The following is a 23,355-nucleotide window of genomic DNA, read 5'->3' as shown; positions in this document are numbered from 1 at the left end:
GGGAAAATGGGGAGAAAATTTGTAACTCAAAATCTTGTGGAAATGAATGATGTAAACTAAAAAAAAAAAAGATATGAGAAAGTAATCAGAGTAGGTTACTGCAAAGACTTCCTGCACTTACCTGTTTTCCTTTTTATTTTAACTGCATTAGCTCAGTTTTTTCAAAATCTTCTCAATTCCGTATAATCATAACTGCCCATTTTATCTTGTGGGATCCACTCTATCACTTAACATGGTCATGAAGTTCTCTCCTGTCCATAGACTTGAAAGGGCATTCTTTCCTTACTCTTATGTTTTGTCATTCCATACCCAATTTCAGCCAAAACTACTTAACAATTTTCTGAGTTTTTAAAAAATCAAATAGCTATTTCCTTGAAACCAGGATCTTTAGGGTTCATGAACATTGTGCTACTTTGTTTATTTGCTTCTGTGTCTTGTGCATTTAATCTGTTTCATGAATTTCAAAATTATTTTTTTCTAGTTCCACAAAATATTGATTTCATAATTTGGGATGACATTTAATGAATCAAATGACATGTCACACTACTTTTCTTATATTGGCTTGCCTTATTTCTGAGGTCTTATTATTTCTCCAATTCTTTAGTTCAGTCTTTATCCCCCCCCCCCAAATGTGTATAGTTGGATTCATAGAGTTCCTGTACAATATGGTAAATAAATTCCCATATATTTTACAACTTCTACACCTATTTTGAACGGGATTTCTTGCTCTAACTCTCACATACTGGAATAAAGCTAGTTCATGGGGATTTATTTTATATCCTGAATCTTTACTGAATTTATTGTTTCATATAAGTTTTGGCTGAGGGGGGTGGAGTCAAGATGGCAGAGTAGAAACAGGAATTCTGAGACACTCTGGCTCCCACCACCTCTAATTCATGTAAAAAAAATGACTCTAGACAAACTTTGGAGCTACAGAACCCACAAATGACACAGAGAAGCTAATATCTCACTGAGGACAGTCCAGCAGGCCGGCAGGTAGTGGCTAGCACAGTACTGTGGGAGCCAACCCCAGCCCCTGCTCCAGCCAGAGGTCTTAGTCCCAGGGCAGCCTGACCAACCACTGGCTGGAGGGACTTCAGATCACCAGAAGCTGTGGCGGTTTCCAGAATTATCAACCCATATATTCCAAGGACAAAGTGAGAGGTCAGTGAAGTGTGGACTCTGGGAAATTCAGAGTGCCTTGGCTTTTGCCCCTGGGCCCGCAGCCGTGCAGCCACCCCCATGGGGCAACTTCAGCTCGTGGCCTGCAGACTGTAGGGGGACCAAGCAACCATTCTGAGGGGTATTTGTTCTTGATTTAACCTGCTTGGATCTGGATTGTGGTCTAGGGTGGAGGTCCTGGGGTGTGTGACCAGCTTGACAGAGCATTTGGAGGCTTCAGGGAGGGCACCCAACTAATACCTTCAGTAGCTGAGAAAACCCCAGAATTTGGGATGAAGCTCCCTTATCTGGTAGCAGAGTCCTACTGTGGCAAAAAGCCCAAAAATCAAGTAACTGAGTGGCAACATGAGCAAACTAGAGAAGCAAAGTAAACAGAGCAACCCAACTTTACACTCCTATTTTGGAGACAAAAAGGATCAAAGCATGGAACAGGAGGAAGACAGTGAAGTCAGAACTCCTGCACCAAAAGCTTCCAATAAAAATACAAGCCAGATATAGGCCATAGAGGACCTTAAGAAGGATTTTGAAAATCAAATAAGAAAAGTGGAGGAAAAATTGGGAAGAGAAATGAGAATGATACAAGAAAATTATGAAATGAGAGTCAGCAACCTGACTGAAAAAAATAATACCTTAAAAAATAGACTAACTCAAATGGCAAAAGAGGCTTAAAAGGCAATGAGAAGAATGCCTGAAAAAAGTCAATTTTGTCAGATTGAAAAAGAATGTCAAAAGCTCACTGAAGAGAGAATCATTCCTTCAGAATTGGATTGGAGCAAATGGAAGCTAGTGACTTTGAGAAATCAAGATACTATTAAACAGATCCAAACAAATGAATGAATAGAGGCAATGTGAAATATCTCATTGGGAATACCACTGACTTGGAAAATAGATCCAGGAGAGATAATTTAAAAATTATTGGACTACCTGAAAGCCGTGATCAAAAAAAGAACCTAGAAATCATCCTTCAAGAAATTCTCAAGGAAAATTTCCTGATGTTTTAGAACCAGAGGGCAAAATAGAGGCTGAAAGAATCCACCACTCACTTCTTGAAAAAGATCCCCCAAAAAACTCCTAGCAATATTATAGACAAATTCTGGAATTCCCAGATCAAGGAGAAAATATTACAAGTAGCCAGGAAAAAAACAATTTGAATGTTACAGAAACACATTCAGGAAAACACAGGATCTGGCAGCTTCTACACTGAGGGGTTGAAGAGCTTGGAATATGATATTCCGGGGGTCAAAGGACTTGGGATTAAAACCAAGAATCACCTACCCAGAAAAACTGAGTATCATGTTTCAGGGGAAAATATGGTCATTCAGTGGAATAGAGGGCTTTCAAGCATTCTTGATGAAAAAACCAGAGTTGAATTGAAAATTTGACACTCAGATACAAGAAGCAAGAGAAGCATGAGAAGGTAAACAGGGAAAAGAAATCATAAGGAACTTATCAAAGTTGAACTATTTATATTCCTACATGGAAAAATGATAATTGTAAGTTATGAAATTTTCCCCAGTATGAGAATAATTGAAGGGAATAAAAATGTATGTATATACACATACATATATCTATATGGGAGGGTATATGGGTGTATAAATACATATGTGAGTGTGTGTATATATGTGTACAGTTATACATAGATAGAGGACAAATTTAGTGGGAATAGATAATACTTAAAAAGGTGAATTTAAGAAGTGAGAGAGGAATATAATGAAAGGAGGTGGGGAGAGACAGAATGGGGTAAACTATCTCATATAGAAGAGGTAAAGGAAAATGGTTACAATGGAGGGGAAGAACAGGAAGAAAAAAGGGAATGGGTTAACATTATTCTCATTGAATTTGGCTTAGGGAGGGAATGACATACACCCTAAATAGGGTATGTCACCCTACAGGGCAAGTAGGGGGGAAGGGGATGAGAGTGGGGATGAAGGAAAGGAGGGCAGGCCGAGGGGGGAAGGAATTTGGAAGCACCCACTTTTGAAAAGGCACAGGATCAAAGTAGAGAATAGAACAAGTGGGAGGTGGGATAGGAGGGATGGAAATATAGTCTTTTACAATATGTATACTATGGAAATGTTTTGCATAGCTACACATGTACAACCTATATTGAATTGCTTATTTTCCCAGTAAAAGTGGGTGACAAGAGAGGAATTTAATGAATCAGGAATTTAAAGTTTTAAAATAAAATGTATATATATATATATATATATATATATATATATATATATATATACTATTATCAATATTATTTTACATGTAACTGGGAAATAAGATGTACAGGCACTGGGGCATAGAGATCTACCGTGCCCTACTGGAAAGTCAGAGGGGGTATGGAGAAGATATGGGAGAGAGCAGATTGGAGGTGGGGATATCCAGTGGGATCGCTATATTGGGGTGGTGGGTAGGGGAAAAACGGGGAAAAAATTGTAACTCAAAATCTTTAGAAATTGAATGATGCAAACTAGAAGTTAAGGGACAATATCATAGTAGAGAGTAGAACAAGTGGTGAGTGGGATAAGAGGGAGGGAAATATAGTCAGTCTTTCATAATATATACACTATGGAAATATTTTGCATTAGCCACACATGTACAACCTATACTGAACTGCTTATCTTCCCAGTGAAGGTGGGTGACAAGGGAGGAAGGGAAAGAATCTGGAATCCAAAGTTTTAAAATCAAATGTTTCAAAATATATGTACTTATACTTATTATTATTGTTATTTTACATGGAACTAGGAAATGAGATATACAGGCACTGGAGCACAGAGATCCACTGTGACCTACTGGACAGTTGAAGGGGGCATGGAGGAAGATATGGGAGAGAGCAGATTGGGGGAGGGGATATTCAGGGGGATCGCTGTTTTGTGGTGGTGCGTAGGGAAAAATCGGGAGAAAATTTGTACCTCAAAATCTTGTGGAAATGAATGATGTAAACTAAAAATAACAAAGAGAGGAAAATGAAAATTAAAAAAAATTTAAAAAGTTTTGGTTGACTTTTCAGAATTTTCTAAGTAAATTATTTCATCTACAAAGAATGACAATTTTGTTTTTTTTCTTGTTTATTCCTTCATTTGGTCTTATCTTATTACTATTGCTAGCATTTTGAAGACTATATTATATACGAGATATTTCTGGTGTAGAAATCCACATCCAGACATCCCTTTCTTTTTTACACCAAAACATGAGAAAATGGGTTCGCACCTTCTTTGTGGCAGGCTCCACAAATACAGGGGTATGAACTAAGATACCCTAAATCCTCACAGTCACTTTATTACTGTCACTCATATGGGGAAGGTGTCCATAGTATTTTCTGTCCCCAGAATCATTAATTTTTTTCCCAAGCACCTGACCTACAGTCAAGGGAACAAATAGGGAGCAGGGAACCAGTTAGGAAATCACTCTGTCCTTGTTCATCCACACAAGGAGGTGAGGGGACCACTATGGTGGAAAGATGCAGGGAGTGAGAGGTGGATTTCTGAGAGGATAGTGACGCTGGAGACAGTGTACCGTAGCTAATGAAAGAAAGATGTTGAGATTAGTGGGACAAGAAGCCACTGCACCCTGACCATCAAAGACACATAAGAATTTGGGGTGGGGAAGAAAGAGATTATTATTATTGATCCATTTGTTTAACTGATCAATAATACTTGCTTCCTGTTTTTTCTCTTCATGTTTTCCTTGATTTACCTGAATTGTGACCTGTCTCATTGTTGTTTTTGTCATTCCATCTCAAAGAGGACCAATGGTATCAGGAAGGTGATATCTTGACTTGCAAGTGAATTGGATTTAAATGAGGCATGGTTGTGCAAAGGCACCCAGTTTCACTCTCTTCCCCATAGTCATCCAGGTCCATTGGCAAGATATAGGTCAGGATGACTGTAGCTGGCTTGGAGTGCAGAGGGAGCCTTGCTGCATTATTTCACCGCTCATAACTTACCTTTGCCTTACTATGAGGTTAGTATTGAGGATATGAATACACCTGGGGCAGACATAGTATGAGCCCCCTGGGGGCTATACCACAAAAGCAGAATCAATCAATCTGTTCAACAAACTATGGTGGCTCTCTGATATATGCAGTATCAAATATAGACACCGCTGTTTGTCATTTAAAGCCCTGTCATCCCTGAATGATCCTACCTTTATGAACTTATTCTATACTAGTCTATAATAATACCATTAATCAATAAGCATTTATTAAGTACCTACAATGCACCAGGAACTGTGCCAAGAGCTGGGGATACAAAAAGAAATAAAAGAAAGTTCCTACCATCAGGGAATTCCAAATCTAAGGTGGAGACAACAACCACAACCGAGAACATACAAAAAGTTATATACAAAATATACAGGAAATAATTGGCACTAGAATTAAGAGGGATTAGAAAAGGCTTCTAATAGAAGATGGGATTTTGGTTGGGACTTAATGAAAGCCAAGGTAGCTAGTAGGCAGAGATGAGAAAGAGCATTCCAAGCAGGGGGATAACCAGAGAAAATGCCTGGAGCGGAGAGATGGAGTGTCCTGTTTGTGGAATAGCCGGGAGGCCAGTGTCACTGGTTCAGAGACAAAGGTGAAGGAAGACTAGAGAGGGAGGAGCTCCCCTTCAGGAGCTGCATTCCTTTGATAAGACTGTTCCCCTGACTCCCACAACGTAGGCACTTAATAAATGTTCATTGATGGATTATTTGTCACTGAGGGTCATAGCACAGTTTTTGGGTGATGTCTCAAGGTCAAAAACATGTTTACTGAGATGTTTAAAACACTGGTCAATTAATCTGTTCAATAAACTTCAGTGTCTGTCCTATACACCTGGGATGAAACACAAATCCCTCTCTGTCATTTAAAACCCTTCACATTTTAGCTATATCTTACCCTGTAGACTTATTATATTCTATTACCCTTCATGTGCTTTACATGCTTGTTGTCCCTAAAACTTGACACCTTATTTCCCATCCACTTGCCTTTGAAAAGGTTGTTCTCCATGACTGGCACAAAGTAGGCACTTAAATGCTTGTTGACCAGTTAATTGGCATTGACTAACAAAGCACAGTCCCTCACTGACATCTTCTAATCAGAAGAGATGTTTCAGTTAAATGAAATATTTAGGGCTCTGGTAAATGAACCTGTTAAAAAAAACTCCAATGTCTCCCCTGTACATATGGGATCAGCCATTTCTCTTTTAGTCATTTAAAGTCCTTCACATTTTTATTATATCCTACCTTGTTAGTTTTTAAATCTACTTTTCTCATTTATGTGATTTACTCTAATTACCTTACTATGTCCTCCATGACTGGCACAAAGTGCCTGGTACATAGTGGGTGATCAATAAATGTTTTATTGAATTGGGTTGAACTGAAAGCAGGTGAATAATTAATGCTTCTTGACCAATTAATTGCCATTGAAGAATATAGAGCAATATTTCACTGACATCTGTTAAAACAGGATACTGCAGTTTACTAAAAAGCTGAGGACAATGAAAAATCCTTCTAATGTCATAATTGAATGACATCAAATAATATCATTTCATTGTTACTTTAAGGCTACTATCCTGTGTACAACTCCTAATATTGTGATCAGATGGATTCCATAGTATCCTTTTATTGAATTTTAACCTATGGGACAGTTTACTCCTGATCAAGGGGAAAAAGAATGGAGCTAAATGAAATCCTAAATTCATGACAGTAAATGAGTAATGAATTCCTTCAGTGCAAATAGAAATTCAGGCTAAATCATCAATATCAAATATCCTTTGAAATTCTTTGTTATAGCAAAGGTCATCTTATATAGTATCAGAATTCCTCACAGTGGAGACACTGCTGAATTGATTTCACTCTTCAATGTACCAGTTATAATCTGGTAAAACATTGATATTATCCACTCACAAGAGAAATATTCAGAGAAAATAAATACCAAAATATGAGTAAACTTAGTTTTGAATGAAATTGATGAAAGAAACATCAAAGTTTGAGTGAGACTTGAGCATTGTGAAATCAGTCATGCAAGTAAATATCGGCACTGGTGAGCAAGGCAAGAAAATTAAAAAAAAAAGAAACCAAGAATAACCTTAGGAGTATACAAAATGAGATAGTAAGTGAGGCTACAGAAGTGGTCATTGTGCTCAGTAGTAGGGCAGAGATTCCAGTTCAGTTCCTCTACTTCCAAATGCTAAATTGGGGACTATCCCCACTGCTATGCTCCATCTGAACAAAGTTAACTATCTCTCCCTCCCTCTCTGTCTCTCTCTATCTCTCTCTTTCACTCTCTTGCTTTCTTTTTCTTTTTCTCCTCTCTCTCCCCCTCTAGGCGGTGTAAAGTTTATATACTATATATCTGTTGCCTCAGTTCCATCTCTGCCCAGTCATTCCTTTAAGACTTTCAGTGAGTCCGTAAGATAACAGGACACTAGTTCTAGAACTATAAGAAGTCATCTACTTCCATTCCCTTAGCTACACAGAGAGTGAAATTGAAAACCACAGAGGTCAAGTGATTTTTCTGAGAGGGCAAAGCTGCTAAGTGTCTGAGGCAGGATTTGAACCTGGTTTTCCTGACTTGAAATTTAATGCTGTGTCCATTACATCCAGCTGCTCTCACGTAGCTGCCCATGGCTGTGCAACCATGCCCCCATGGGGTCACTGTGACCCCATGATGAGAGTATTACTAGATTAGATGTTTTACGGAGGGGATATCTGGCAGATCTTTTAAGGGTTTTTTGTGTTGAAATGAATTTTTTTCCTATCTGTTGATATCTTAGCTAACCCAAGCTTTGTGTAAATCCTTGAAAACTCATTTTGGCAAAACTTAAAACTGGGATAAGGACTTCTCAGATTAGAGAGAGAGAGAGAGAGAGAGAGAGAGAGAGAGAGAGAGAGAGAGAGAGAGAGAGAGGTGTAGACAGGAATTCCACCAAAGGATCCGATTTCAGGCCATTAAGTGGCTGTTGAATGATCATGAGGTGAAATTAAAAAGTTTTTGAAAATGACTTTTCTTTTGACATTGAAAAAAGAAACTTACCCCTTATCCTTCTAGTCTTAGAACATCTAGAGAGATGAAGGGTACACTAGTAAAATGGGAGTATAAGAGGCAGCAGAATCTAATGGATACACTGCTCAACTCAGTCAGGAAAATCTGGGTTCAAGGTCTATTTTACAAGCTGTGTGAATACTCAGACTACTCCAATAACCACTCTGGGGTTCAGTTTTTTTCTTTATAAAATGAGAAGGTTCAACTATTTGACCTTTGAGATACCTTCCAACTCTTGATCTCTGATACTAAGTGTAAATCCCTCTACCACCATGGGCTTCATTTTCCACTGTAGCATAAGGGGATTGGAGCAGGTGGACTCTGAGGGTGCTCTGAGGTGGAGATTTAAGTCTATGAACCTGTGGACCCATTTGGTGGTTTGAGGCAAGGACTAGATGAAGAGGGAACTGAGGCAGCGGATAGAGAACACACAGAAGAGACTTGAAGGGAAGGCTTTGTTCAGGATGGAGGCCATGGTCCAATGGCAAGAATAGTGGGATATGGAGTTGGAGCCAGACTGGAGTCCCTACTCTACTACTGCTACAAAGACTACACCTAGAGTCTCTCTCAATGTCTGATTTTTATATAAACGAAGGTTAATTTTTTTTTACACTAGGCTTCCCTGACTTGACACTGGTAAAGCCTTGGCCAAAACTGTCTGGATATTTAACAAGTATCCTTAATACCTAAGAGTAGTCATTTTCTTGCACATATTTCCTCCCATTTTTGTCCTTGTCAGTGGGTTACATTAACGCTTTGCCTGGTGCATAGCATCAGACTTGGTTGCTGGCCCATTTCCTTGGACTCACCTTCTTGGTGATCCTCTGAGATGGTTGCCTCTCTCTCATTCAAATAGAACAGCATGGTCATTGGTCTCCCCAGCTTCTCACAGCAGGGGTGATATGGGAGACAGTCTTTGGGCTCCTCCACCCTCCACCATATACCACCTGTATTTATTGAGGGGGCTGAGTCATCTAAAGTCTCTATGCTCTAGGTAAGTTTCTCAAAGTACAAATTCAAAACATGAAAGGTATCAAAGGATAGATTTTCCTCCTCTGGGAGTCCCCCACAGCTCTCAGGTATCCAGTCTCTATCCCTGCAGCTGTCTGATCAAGACCCCTTCTCAGCCTCCAGAGGCTCCTGGCTAGAGGCCTGAACCTCCTCAGGGTCCCTTGGGTGATGCTCCCCATGGGTAGGGCAGCATCCTAGGCCTGGGAGAATCTTCAACCTTATGACTCAATTCTCATTGTTCATTTGAGGGGGAAGTTGCCTGCAGCAATTGCCTCCAGTTTCCTACAGCCTAGGAGAGGTCAGAGGCAGACATGCATGTACACATGGGTGCCCTAGTGTCCCTCTCAGCCCCTGGCCTGATTTTATCTCCTAATTCCTGGAGAAAGAAGACTGAGAATCAACTTTGCCCCACATCACCCCTTTCCTCCTCTGCTCCAGGTCCGTCAGGAATCCAAGTCTGACTCAGAGGTTGGTGGTTTGCTGCTGCTGCTGCTGCTGCTACTGCAGCTTATGTGCTCTGACCTATATAGAGCCCAGGACTCCCCATTCACCTCCCACCTTGGTTTTCCATAAAGGGGCTGACCCCCAACAGTCCCAAGCAGAACTCAGCTGCCAAGCCCCATTCCTCCCAGTCCCAGCAGCCTGCCCTTAGCCACCTGGGACCCTCCTCAGCCCTGGCACCTTCTCCAAGTGGATAATGCTCTGGGACCCCCTCCCCTCACCAGGCTTGGTTATGGGAGTTTAGTGAGAGACACCTGGGAGGGGGGGCTCCCCCTTCCTCTGGGCCTGACATCACAAAACCCCCTCCTATCTCTTCTCCATCCTCCCTTTCCTTTGACTGGAGACTAACCCTTCCTGTACTGTGACGTCACTGTGCCCGCCCACCCATCCCATCCTCCATCAAGGTCAGTTCTCTTTGTTTCTGGAGAAGGATGAGGAGGAGGACGAGGACTGAGTTACCATTTCCTCTGAGGTTGGGGGAGGAGGCCTGAGCAGCAGGAGATCTGCCCGGCTCCTTCCCATTCCCCACTACCCCCTTCCCCCCTCCCCCCCCTCCCCCGCCTCGCCCGACGGATCCCAGAAATTCCTTCACTTTTTTGTGTGGGTGTGTATGAGGTAAGCCCCCTTTCCATTCCTACTGCCACTTCCCCTCCTGCTACACCGCTTGCCCCTCCGAATTCCCCCCTTTATATTCTCTTCCTTTCCCTCTTCAGTCTTCTCCTGAACCACCCGCTCATCCCAAATTGACTTGCTTTAGTGTCCTGGTGTGTGTGTGGGGGGGGGGGGGCGTGGGAATAGTCATAACTTTGTTTATGCATATTGTGTGTGTGTGTGTGTGTGTGGGTAGGTCCATCTGTTTATATGTGTTTATGTACGTGTGTCCGTATATATGTGTGTATGCCTATTCCTCCAGGGTTGCTTCCTATTTTCTCAGGCCTTTGGATGTCTGGGAGTTGTGGGGGTCATGGGATTGGGTGCAGTGCGGTGGAGGCCAGCAAGGAATAGTTTTTGGGGACTCCCTTCCTCCCCTCCTCAGGTGGACCTTTGTGTCCATTCTTCCTCCCTCCCAGCCTTGACTTAGCCTTGGGGCTGGGGAGAGGGGAGCCAGTAGAGAAACACTTCCCCCTCCCCTTCTCCATATCATCTCTTTCTTTGAGTGCCTGTTAACGGCATATTTATTTTGTTTTGATTTCAACCAGCACCTGGTGAAAGGGGTGTTTTAATGTGCCTTGTTGTGGAACACAAAGACTGTTGTGAACCTGTGGATCTTTATGATTTACAGACTGTAAGAACAGAGTGGTTTCAATGTGTACTTCTCTGGTTACGGAGGGTTTAGAACATTTTGGCATAGAGTTTTTTATAACTTGGATTTCTTCCTTTGTAAATGTCCTGTTCCTATCTTTGGACCTTTTGGAAAAAGGCTTTTTATTCTTGGAAACTGGATTCAATTCCTTCTATCTCTGGCATATGCAACAGCTCTTAGTGAACTTGACTGCAAAGATGATTTTCCTCACTTAACTGTTAACCTTCTCATTCGATCTGTTTATTCAAAAGCGTTTCAACTTTATAAAAGCAAGATTAACCATTTTATTTTCTGTGATCCTCTGCATCGTTTGTTTTGTCATGACCTCCTCCTTATTCATAGATGGGAAAAGGAATTTCCTCCTTGCTACTTTAATCTGCTGTTGATTCCCCTTTTACATCTAATTAATATATCTGTTTGTAGTTTAATTTGATAGGTGGTATGTGGTGTTGATATCCTATCAAAGTTCTAGCAATCTGCTTTTCCCTATCCCACCTATTTTTTTCTTTATTTTTTATAAAATAGTGTGTCCTCCCCTGCTCCAATCCCCCACTCCACACCAATTGCTGGATTTGTTAAACACTGTTTTATTTTATTTTATTTCTTTGCTTCTGTATACTGCATACTTACTCTTTTCCATTGATTAATGTCTCAGTTTTTAACAAATTTCAATTGTTTTGTGGGCAACTAGGTGTCCCACTGGGCCTGAAGTCAGGAATATTCATCTTTGTCAGTTAAAATCTGGCCTTGTATATTTTATAGCAGTGTGACCCCGGGCAAGTCACTTAACCATTTTTGTCTCAGTTCCTCATCTGTCAAATGAGCTACAGAAGTAAACTGCAAAGCACTTCAGTGTCTTTGCCAAGAATGGGGTCAGGAAAACTCAGGCAGGGCTAAACAACAACAATTTTTAAATAATCACTGATTTGCAGTATAGTTTGAGATTTCCTTCTGATAATGAATAACCTAAATCCCCTTTTTTTCTCCTTCCCCCCTCCATTATTACCCTTGAGATACTTGACCTTTTTTTAAAAAAATATTTTATTGTTTTCTCTTTCTTACATCACCAGAGTATCCCATGACTCTCTCCCTCTCCTCATCCTCCAGAGCCATCCCATGTGACAAATAATATTTTTATGTTTTAGAAAGGAAAAGTGAGAATAATTCATCAGTGCATTCTGGAAAAGGTGTGCAATGTGTAACACCTGTGGACCTCTCACCTCCCAGGTGGCATAGGTTAGTGGTATCTTCTCATATTTACTTTTCAGTCCTACTTGTTCCATGTCTTTATTTTTTGTGTGTCATTCCTTCCATTTAAATTGTTGTAGTTGCTGTGTACATATCCTGCTTTCTTGGCTCTTCCTATGTCACTTTGCATCAATTCACAAAGAGTTTTCTATACTTCCCTGTACTCACTACTCCCATCATTTCTTAAAGCATAGTAGTACTGTTCCATCATTCATGTTTCCTACCTTATTCAGCAATCTTTGCCCAGTTGATGAGCATCTATTTTATTTCCAGTTCACAGATGTCACAAAAAGTGCTATTATCCACATTTCACAGTATATGGTGACTATTTCTTATTAATAGCTTCCTTTGGAGGTAAACCCAATGTGGAGTCTTTGTTTTAAAGGCTGTGGACAGGGTGGCTAAGTGGTGCAGTGAATAGTCAGGAGGGCCTGAGTTCAAATCGGACCTCAGGCACTTAACACTTACTGACTGTGTGACCTTGGGCAAGTAACTTAACCCCAATTTCCCTGCCCTCCACCCCCCAAAAAAGCAAAAAAAAAATAGTCTGTGGACATTTTTGCTACATTCTTTGCCTAATTCCAAATTACTTTCCAAAATGATGACACCATTTTACATGTTCCCCCAACAATGTATTTGTGTGCCTATCTTCCCACAACTCCTCCAATTTTCACTTTTTATTTTTTGTCATTTTGACCAAAGTAAAACACAAGAAAATAAAGTTTAAAAGAGATTTGCTTGAATCTACATTTAGAGTTCAATATTCTCTTTGGAAAGGGATACCATTTTTTTCACCAGGGGTCCTTTGGAAATTCCTTGGATCATCATCTTGATCAGAGTACCTAAAGCTTTCCCAGGTGATCATCATTACATTATTACATTTGCTGTGTATATTTTTTTCCTAATTCTGCTCACTTCACTTTGTATGGTTCCAAAATGTCTTCCCAGGTTTTTCTGAAACCATCCTGTTCATTTCATATAGCATGCTAGTATTCTGCCTCAAATTGTTCAGTCATTGCACATTTATTGTTCTTCCCCTTGTATTCCAGTTCTTTGCCACCACAAAAAAGCCACTCTAGATATTTTGTACAAGTAGGTTCTTTCCCCCCTTTTAAAAATCTCTTTGAGATACAGACCTAGTAATTGCATTGCTGAGTATGCATAGTTTTGTAACCTTAGAGTGTACTTCCAAATATTTCTCCAGAATGATTGAACTAGTTCATAGCTCTAAAAAACAGTTAATTAATATCCCAATTTTTTTCACATCCCTTCTAGCATGTGTCATTTTCCTTTTCTGCCATATTAGACAGTTTGATAGGTGTGAGAAACCTCAGAGTTTCTTTCATTTGCATTTCTCTTATCAATAGTGATTTTAGAGCATCTTTGCATGTTTTAATTTTTTTTACTTTTAATTCATTTTGAAATTAAATACAAAAAGACCAAAAAAAGAGAGCATTTTCCTGTATATTGCACAGAATAGAAAGAGGATTAAATATAAAGCCATGAATTTCCATTTCACATTGTGTTTTTATAAACTGCATGATAAATACTTCACATCATTTTAAAGCTACCCTTCTATTCTCTTTCCCTCAAAATTTTCTTCTATGCTGTGTAATTTTAATTTTTTCTCTGTCTCCCCACCCTGCCCTAGAGAAGACTACTATGAGACACACACACACACATCTATACAGACACACACAGACATTCATAGACACATATATACAAAGACACACCAATATATACATATGTAAAACCATACTATCCATACTTTTATTAATCAGTTCTTTCTCTGAATGTCTAATATGTCTTACTTCATAGGTTCTTTGTAGTTTTTTGAGTATTTATAATACTCCAAATGACTTAGTCATTCAAAGTTGTTCTTAGAACAATATTACTGTTACTGTATACAATGTTTTCTTGGTTGTGTTCATTTAAGTCTTCGTTATTTTATGCAAGTATGTCTTTTTTTCTAAAGTTGACGAGCTCATCATTTCTTATAGAACAGTAGTATCCAATCACAATCACATACAACAACTTATTTAGCCATTGCCCAATTGACAGGCACCCCTCAGTTTCTAGTGCTTTGCTACCACAAGGAGAGTGGTTATAATTATTTTGGAACATAAAAGTTCTTTCCTTTTCCCTTCATTACCTTGGGAAACAGGTCTAATGGTGGCATTGCTCTGCCAAAGTGGTTTTATAGTCCTTTGAGCATAGTTCCAAATTCTCCAGAATGGTTGGACTAGTTCACAACTCTACCAAGAGTGCATTAGTTCCCCAATATTTTTACATGCTTTCCAGAATTTGTCAAGGTGTGAGGAGGTATCTCAGAGTTGTTTTCATTTGCATTTCTCTAATTTGTAGTGATTTAGAGCATTTTTAATGTAATTAGTGTTGGCTTTGATTTCTTCTGAAAACTGCCTGTTCATATTTTTTGACCATTTTTGATTTTTTGATCATTCTGGAATGAATCATTTTAAAAAATAAATTTAGACCAGTCCCTTATATATGTGAGACATAACATCTTTATCTGAGAAACATGCTGTCAAAATTTCCCCCATTTACCTGTTTTCTTTTTAATTGTGGTTGTATTAGTGTTTTTATGCAAAACCTTTTTAATTTTATGTAATCAAAATTACCTATTTCACTTTCCATGATCCTCTCTATCTCTTGTTTGATAATAAAGTCTTCCTTTATCTATAGATATGGCAGATACACTTTTCCTTGCTCTACTGATTTACTAATGATATCACTGTTTATGTCAAAATCATGTACCCATCTTAACCTTATATTGGTTTGTGATGTGACATATTGATCTGTGTTTAGTTCTGCCAAACTGCTTTCCAGGTAGAATGGTCATTTTTATTGGGTCATTTTACTAATGATCCATTCATATTTCTCCTGTTGTTTAGATGTGTCTTTATTTGTATGAATAGTGTTTTGTCATTTTTTTTCATGTAATCCACTGGTTGGATTTGGCAGGGAGACTCCCAAGTGTTTATATTGTTTCCAGTTATTTTAAATGAAATTTCTCTTTCTATCTTTTCCTTCTGGGCTTTGATGGTTGTATATAGAAATGCTGATGATTTGTGTGGTTTTACTTTGTATCCTGAAATTTTGCTAAAGTTGTTAATTGTTTTCACTCAATGTTTTTTATTTGATTCTCATCCATAGCTAGTATTTCTAGTACAATATTGAATAAATGCAGAGATAGTGGATGTCCTTCTTCATGTCTGATCTTATTCAGTAAATTTTAAGTTTATTCTCATTACAGATTATGTTTACTCTAGGTTTTAAAAAGATATTCTCTTGATTCCAGGGCCTTCTAGTGTTTTTAATAGGAATGGGTATTGTATTTTGCCAAGATCTTTTTCTTTTATCTTTTGATATAATCACACAATTTTGGTTGATTTTGTTACTGATATGTTCAATTATGCTGATAGTTTTCCTGACATTGAAACAGCCCTGCATAATTAGTATAAATCCCACTGGTCATAGTATTTTCTTTGTGATATACTGCTGTAATCTCCTTTCTAAGATTTTATCTCAAATGTTTCATTGCTATTTATTAGGGAAATTCATCTACAATTTTTTTCTCAGTTTTTGTTCTCCCTTGTTTAGGTAGCAAACCCGTAGTTTTACTACAAAGGGACTTCCGTAGGAATCCTTTTTTACCTATTTTTTTTCAAAGACTTTATATAGTACTGGGATAAATTTTTCCTTAAATGTTTGGTAGAATTAAATTATAAATCCATCTCGTCTTTGGTATTTTGTTTAAGGGAACTCATTTAGGCCTTGTTCAATTTCTTTCTTTGGCTTTTTGGAGGGCAATTGGGGTTAAGTGACTTGCCCAAGGTCACATGGCTACTAAGTGTTAGGTATCTGAGACCGGATTTGAACTCACATCCTCCTGACTCCAGGGCTGGTGCTGTATTCACTGTGCCACCTAGCCACCCCTCAATTTCTTTTTTTAAGAAGGTGTTATTTAAGTATTCTATTTCCTCTTTTGTTATCAGGTATAATTTATGAAACCTGGAAAGAGCTATATAAACTGATTCAGAATGTTGTAAGCAGAGATAAGAAAACAACATATAAAGTACCCAAAACAATGGAAATGGTAACAAAACACCAAAATTGAAAAGTAAATACAACAAAATCACAAAGATCAAACATGAGTCAAATGAAGAGATAAGAGAATACACCCCAACTTGCCCCTTTGCTACACTGAGTCCACAGGTGTTACAGATTGCACATGGTTTCAAACTTTTTCAATGTATCAATCAGCTGTGCTGAATTATATTTTTCTCATTAAAATACTATTAATTTTATAAGATGGTTCTCTGGGAGGGGAAGTGGAAGGTATACTTAGGATTACTAAGGTGATACACAAAAAATGGAAATGTTATTTAAAAAAGAAATAAATTATAATAAATATAGAAACAAGTGATGTGGAAAAATGTTTTTGGAATGAAAATTTAAGAATTATTGGATGACCTGAAAGCTATATGTTGTACAAAAGAGCCTAGACATAATTTCAAGAAATCCAACAAGAAAGCTTTCTAGACCTCTTAAAAGCAGGAAAAGAGGAAATGGAAAGAATCTATAGTTCAACCCCATAAAGGGCCCCCAAATATGAAAACTCACAGCAACATTACAGCCAAAATCTTTAGTTTATAAGTTAAAGAGAAAATATTGCCATCATTTGGTAAAGAAAGAATTCAGGTTCCAAAGAGCCACAGTTAGGAACACACAGGATTTTCAGGCATTCCCCTAAAGGAGCTGAGAGCTTGTATTATAGTATTTCAAAACACAAAGAATATAACTTTACAAACAAAATAACTCATTCAAATAGTATAATCTCAAAGGGGGGAATACCTGGACTTTTGTTGAAATGAAATAGTTTCAAACATTCCTGCTGAAAAGCCTAGAGCTGCTTAGAAGTTGGGATGCATTCAAATGCATAAATCATTCAACAGAAGGCAGCTCAAGCTCCCATGTGGAAGCTAGTCTAAATCCACTTCTGGAGCTAGCTCCTATCAACAAGTCACTCCCAAGCATCACCATGAGAAAATAGAGAGCTAAGGAGCAAAATTTTAAACATAAAAAAAAATTATGTTTATTTTTAGTTTACATCATTAATTTCCACAAGATTTTGAATTATAAATTTTCTCCCTGTCTTTTCCCTACCCACTACCCCCAAACAGCGATCTCTCTGTATACCCCCTCCCCAGTCTGCTCTCTCCCATATCCTCCTTCATCCCCACACTGACTTTCCAGTAGGGCAAGATGGATCTCCATCCTCCAGTGCCTGTATATCTTATTTCCCAGTTCCATGTAAAAAAATAATATATATTTTTAAACATTTGATTTTAAAACTTTGAATTCCAGATTATTTCCCTTCCTCCCTCATCACCCACCTTTACTGGGAAGATAAGCAATTCAATGTAGGTTGTACGTGTGTAGCTAATGCAAAACATTTCCACAGTGAATATATTGTGAAAGACTGACTATATTTCCCTCCATGCTATCCCAACCCCCACTTGTTCTCTTCTTTACTTTGATCCCCTCCCTTTTCAAAAGTGGGTGCTTCCAAATTCCCTCCCCTCTCAGCCTGCCCTCCTTTCCTTCATCCCCATTCTCATCCCCTTCCCCCCTACTGTCCTGTAGAGCAAGATACCCGATTTAGTGTATATGTCATTCCCTCCCTAAGCCAAATTCAATGAGAGTAAGGTTGACCCAGTTGGCATCTTTATTTCTCTTTCCCTGGCTCTGGCTCTTCCTGTCCCTACCTCTGTAGCTCTATGTCTGTCTTTGTTTTGATCACTATCTCACAATATATACAATATACACAATGCCTTTGTGTGCATATGTGTGCATGCGTGTGTATCCCCTGATATTTTGTAGCCCCTGGTGATTTAGATCTTCTCTTGACTGGCGGTCCAGGACAAAACTGGGAAGAAACCTTCCCCTCCTCCTGGCCTAGTGATCATGATGGAAGCCTCATAAGGAGGTAGCCTGAGTGCCAGCAACTCAGGATTCCAGGTATCCTTGGCAACAATCAGTCACCATGGTAACCAGCAATTCGAACTAGAAGTGGTTGCCTTGCTGGATGCTAAATTTTGTCTCTAGAGAGATTATAGTACACCAAAGGTGGGGTGGCTAACAATTTAGATTTCTACTGGAAAAGGTGTTAGATGCCAGTCCTACTCCCTGCTATTTGAACATGCCAGGGGCAAGCATTCTGGGGCCTAGTGGTTGGGTTTTTGGCACATGGGGCTTCAATGCTTGTTTATGCTTTCACGTTTACATTGACTAAATGATTCACCTCATCAATAACTTAGAGTTATTGAGCCAAACCAGGTAGCATCAGTCATTCACACAGTGACAGGTGGTTAAGTTTTGCTGGGTTTACATGAGTTCATTTGTGCTACCTGACGACTGAAAAATTCATTTTTGCTTCTTATTCAGTTATTACTAAAAATCACTCGGAGGAGGGCCTTGTTTCAGGATTAGGTAGACTACATATGTACCTTTTACATACCAGGTTCTATTCTGGTCAGATGGTGGGAGGAAGAGTTTGTTCTTAATTAGCTTTAAAGGATCAAAGATCCTAGACAACTTTATCAATAGATTTGATCTCAGTTCCACTCCCTAATTGGAAATATCTCTGGCACAAACTGTGTGAGTTGGGGGGCTGGGGAATCTGTGGCCTTGAGGACACATATGGCCTTCTAGGTACTTGGGTACAACTTTTAGACCAAATCCAAATTTTACAGAAAAAAATCCTTTTATTAAAGGGATTTGTTCTGTGAAGTTTGGATTCAGTCAGGTCCCCCTGGAGTAATGACATTCTGGGTTCCAAGATTCCTTTTAGCTCTGGCATTCTATGATGATAATATCATTAGGAGATGGAGACCATACTTTTGTTCCATTACAATGTTCCAGTTCCAATACAATTTGTTTTTGAATTCTCAAGGATATCCCCAGCTCATTTGTCATCTGTTCATTTTTGAAAGATATTGAGCTTCTGATGGATAATTCCAGTCACTAGTTCACTCCTTGTTAAGTATTCATTAGGTACTAATATTTCACAACCTTCAGTGACGTGTTGCTCAGTCTCTTCCAATTCCTCCCATAATCTCTGCTGATTGCTAATGCTGCACTTCTTGAGCAAAATTGTTCTATTATTTCTGCTGACAATGCCATAAACAAATTCCTGTGACTAGGATGTGTTTCTTGGTTTTCTGTACAGACATTGTTGGTTGAATTCACCTATGGAGTGCATTTGGATCCCACTCTTGGATCTTTGCTATTTTATAGGTTTTAACCTGAGACTGACTGTTTTGAGATACACTGGACACATCCAGGGATGAGTGTCTATTTACTTTCTTTTTCAAAGCTACTTTTACTGTTGCTAAGTTAAGTGTTATATCTCCTTGTTCAAAAGTACTTTGGTCAGTTTTAAACTTTTTAAGGTTTGCTTTGAGAACATTCCTCAATCCTCTCCCTCTTTTTAAATGAGATCTCTGTGTTTCACTATTAGGTAGAGATTTGTTAGGAGACTTTCCAGGTCTGTCTTTGTTGATTTTTGCAGAAACAGCGGAGGGCCATTCTATATTAGGCCTTGTCCAAGAGGGTGGCTACTTTAAGTATCCCATCTTCTTGGTGGGGGACTTGAAAGCTGGAAATACTTTTCCTGATTTGGCAGGCAGAGAGTTCTAAAGGATGGGTAGATGTATCTAAAAGTTACTAGCATGGCTATAGCTGAGGTGGTATTTGGGCTACTGTGGTTATGGCCATATAAAACAAGTGCTTCATGGAGGTCCAACCAAGGTAGCCTTCCGAATTCAAATGCTCTCTAGGCATGCTTAGGAGACACCTGAGACTCTTATTTCACCCAGGAAGACTGCCTTTCAGAACAGAGAGAAGGGATCCTTGTCAAAATAAAAAAGACTTGCTGAATGTCTTTAGCTGGGAGCTACCTCCTGATTTCATTGCTCTGTAAGCATTCTACTGAGGTCATCCACTTCATAAAGAAGGGCTTCAGTTGGTTTCCTTAAAGGGTATCAGTGAAACATTCTTCACTTAAGGGTTGTTACTGCTATCACTACGGATACCCAAAGGCCAGAATACAAACAGAGTAAATATACAAGTATATTATAGGACTGCCTTCATTGTTATACTATACCATTATAGCAGGACTGGGGCTTTTTGCCAGTGGAAGAGATTACCAATGACATATCACTTTCTACCATCTTGAATTTAACCTTTCAAATGCATTATACTTTTTGTTCATGCATACCCCTGACAAATATCCCAGAGTTGCAATATATGCCAGCTCTGCTGAAATCAGAGAAACAACCAGAAAAATAAATCTGGGCTGCTAAGCATGAAGGCAGCACAGATCCAGGGAAAGTAGTGGGAAGGTAATCAATATCAAAGATCTCATTATAGGTACCTGGTGACGAGGTCTGGTAAATTCACACACATACCACTCCAACCATACTTGCCCTTCCATTCTTTAGAACATACATATTCAAGAGCTGTCACCCCAATTCAGTAAGGAGAGCAGTAGAAAGGGTTTTCCATTCATTCCCTCATTGGATTTCATTTAACAACTGAACAAACTATCACCCTCCTGGTTAGGATCACCTCAGAACTGGAAGTTTGGTTACTTTTTTAGATTCATATCTCAAGCTAGTATGTGCATAATGCAAATTCCTGCAATAACAGTAAAAATGACCAATGTGGAATTGGGACAAGATGTGAACGTGAGGAAATGGTTGAACACTATTTTTAAATGAGGATGCTAGCTTAAAAATGTAGTTGAAGGGATTTAATGTATAGAGAGATTAGTCCTTCTGTTATTCCCTTCATCGTACCTTACTTGAGGAGTTCCATCAGACACACCTGTACTATTTGACTGACTTCCCTACAAGGACATGGAGGGCTCCATAGGAGTGGGATAATTTCAATAAGCTGGACAACAGCAATTGGGAGGATGAGGACGCGGGCCAGATCAGCACTTTGCAAGGGACAACTCCATGCTGCTGAGCTTTTGTGTCCAGCACACATTTGCTGGGAGAGGAACATTTGGTGAGCATGTGAAAGAATAGGAAGATTTCCTCCACGTCTCCAGGCCTGTTTTGGAATTGCTAGTAGAAGGGGTTGCTTCATGGGAGGGGCAGTGGAGCTGGTCTGAGGATGTTCCTCAAGGCAGGCATGTCAATGACTGGCTTGAGGGAATGTGCTTGGTGCTGTGATGGGCACGGAGTAGCATAGCAGAGTACGGCACTACAAAAAGATACAATCCAAATGTCTGTTTGCAAGAGAATATAGAGCAAGAGAGGCAGGTGAGTGTGGCAGAGTAGGGGCCTTGGAAATGAAAGCAAGACACTTTGGTCTATGATTGAGAGGAGAGGGTGACTTGCATGGAACAGTGGAGAAAAAGAAAGACTCTGTTGGGTAATACATGTGTGACCTAAAGTTTGTTAGGTGTTCCTCTACCACCAAGGTACAGCAAATGCCACCAAATTCCACATGCCAAGTTCTATACTCAGGTATAACCCTTTACCTGCCATGTCCAAAGATAAGGAAAGAGAGACAGTCCTGTTTGTGAAATTTTTTGATGAATACTAGAAGTGCTCCTGCCCCTAAAGAACCAGCAACTAAGCAACAAGAACTTATTAAGCACCTACTATGTACTAGACACTGTGCTAGGCACGAGGAATGCCAAAAATACAAACAATCCCTTCCTGAGGAGCATAAATTCTATCATGGAAGGCAAAATATAGATACATACATATGTATTTGTGTGTATATATGCATATATACATATATATGCCTACATATTTACATATATATTGTGTGTGAGAGGGTGTCTGTTACTGTGACTTTGTGTCTCTGTGTGTAAAATACATATTAATTATATATATAATTATATTTATTATAATATATTTATATATAATATATAATTATATATATATATATATAATATGAATTATATAGAAAGCAAAACCAAAGTAATTTCATGGGAAAGGCGCCATCAGCTGGAAAGGGACAGGAAAGCATGGATGGCCTATTACCTCCTTCTTCTTAGAAGCCAGGACTTTCTGAATCTAGACCAAGTTTCCATTTGTGGTTTTTTACTGTGATATCATATTTCTGACTCATATTGAGCTTGCAGTCCACTAAACACCTTGACTTTTTTGTAACTAAATTACCATCTAACTATTCTTTCCACAAAGAAAGGAAATATAGGACCTAAAGTTTGCACATGAGCAATCAGGCTTATAACATAAAATATATAGGACAGACCCTATTTTTTGCTTTTTTGGAGGGGGGAAGGCACAGCAATTAGGGTTAAGAGATTTGCCTGAGATCACACAGCTAGTGAAGTATTATGTGTTGGAGACAAGATTTGAACTCAGGTCTTCATGACTCCAGTCACCTAGCCTCCCCTAAAGCATTACATTTTACCACTGGATGAGTTCATCAAGAGGTTGAATGAAAAGGAATGTTGTTATGTTAAGCTCAGGGCATAGCCAGTTTGCTTGGCCTTAGTTCTAGAACACAGGGTGTCTCCAAATATCTTCACAGTTTTATTTTCCCCAGAGGTCAATCATAGGTTACTTTTATAAGGTTCTTTTAATCTTAACTTCTTTCTTATTTATTCTAAGCATAGATTTACCTAACTCTGAGATGAAAAAGGTGTGGTCAATCAATTAGTACAGTTTGACTATTTCCTTTTGTAAGTCTTTAAACTTTTCCTTTAAGAAGTTATATGTGCTGCCTTTTAGTTTGTTGTATATTGTGTGTGTGTATATATATATATAATATACTAGTGTATATTAGTTTAGTATTGGTATTACATGATTTCATTATGATACTTTTTTTTAGCAAAATGTAGTTTTCTTGCTTATCTCTTTGAATTAAATCTGTTTTTTTTTCTTTCCCTTTGTCTGAGATCATGATTCCTATCCCTATTTATGTCTTGATCTTACTTTCCCCACTGCAGCTTTTTATGGTGAGGTGGTTTTTTGTTCATTTTCCTAGCTTATTGTTTGATTTTATATTTATGTTAAAAAGTTGGTCA

General features: G+C 38.8%; 1 long non-coding RNA gene across 1 annotated transcript in view; it reads left to right on the top strand.

Annotated features, from left to right (window-relative positions):
* The first annotated feature begins 10,123 nt into the window (after positions 1-10,123).
* The window catches only part of LOC138176570 (uncharacterized), a 44,899-nt gene continuing 31,667 nt past the window's right edge, over positions 10,124-23,355 (top strand). The window contains exon 1 of the long non-coding RNA XR_011172338.1: positions 10,124-10,324. This is a non-coding gene — a long non-coding RNA (uncharacterized lncRNA). The remainder of the gene's footprint in view (positions 10,325-23,355) is intronic.

This window comes from Petaurus breviceps, unplaced genomic scaffold, assembly GCF_028583685.1.
Source record: "Petaurus breviceps papuanus isolate PSGF00001 unplaced genomic scaffold, PetGlider_PUasm1.0 89984, whole genome shotgun sequence".
Classification (NCBI taxonomy): Eukaryota; Metazoa; Chordata; class Mammalia; order Diprotodontia; family Petauridae; genus Petaurus; species Petaurus breviceps.
The sequence above is the reverse complement of the archived record's forward strand: the minus strand, read 5'-3'. Positions and strand labels throughout refer to the sequence as shown.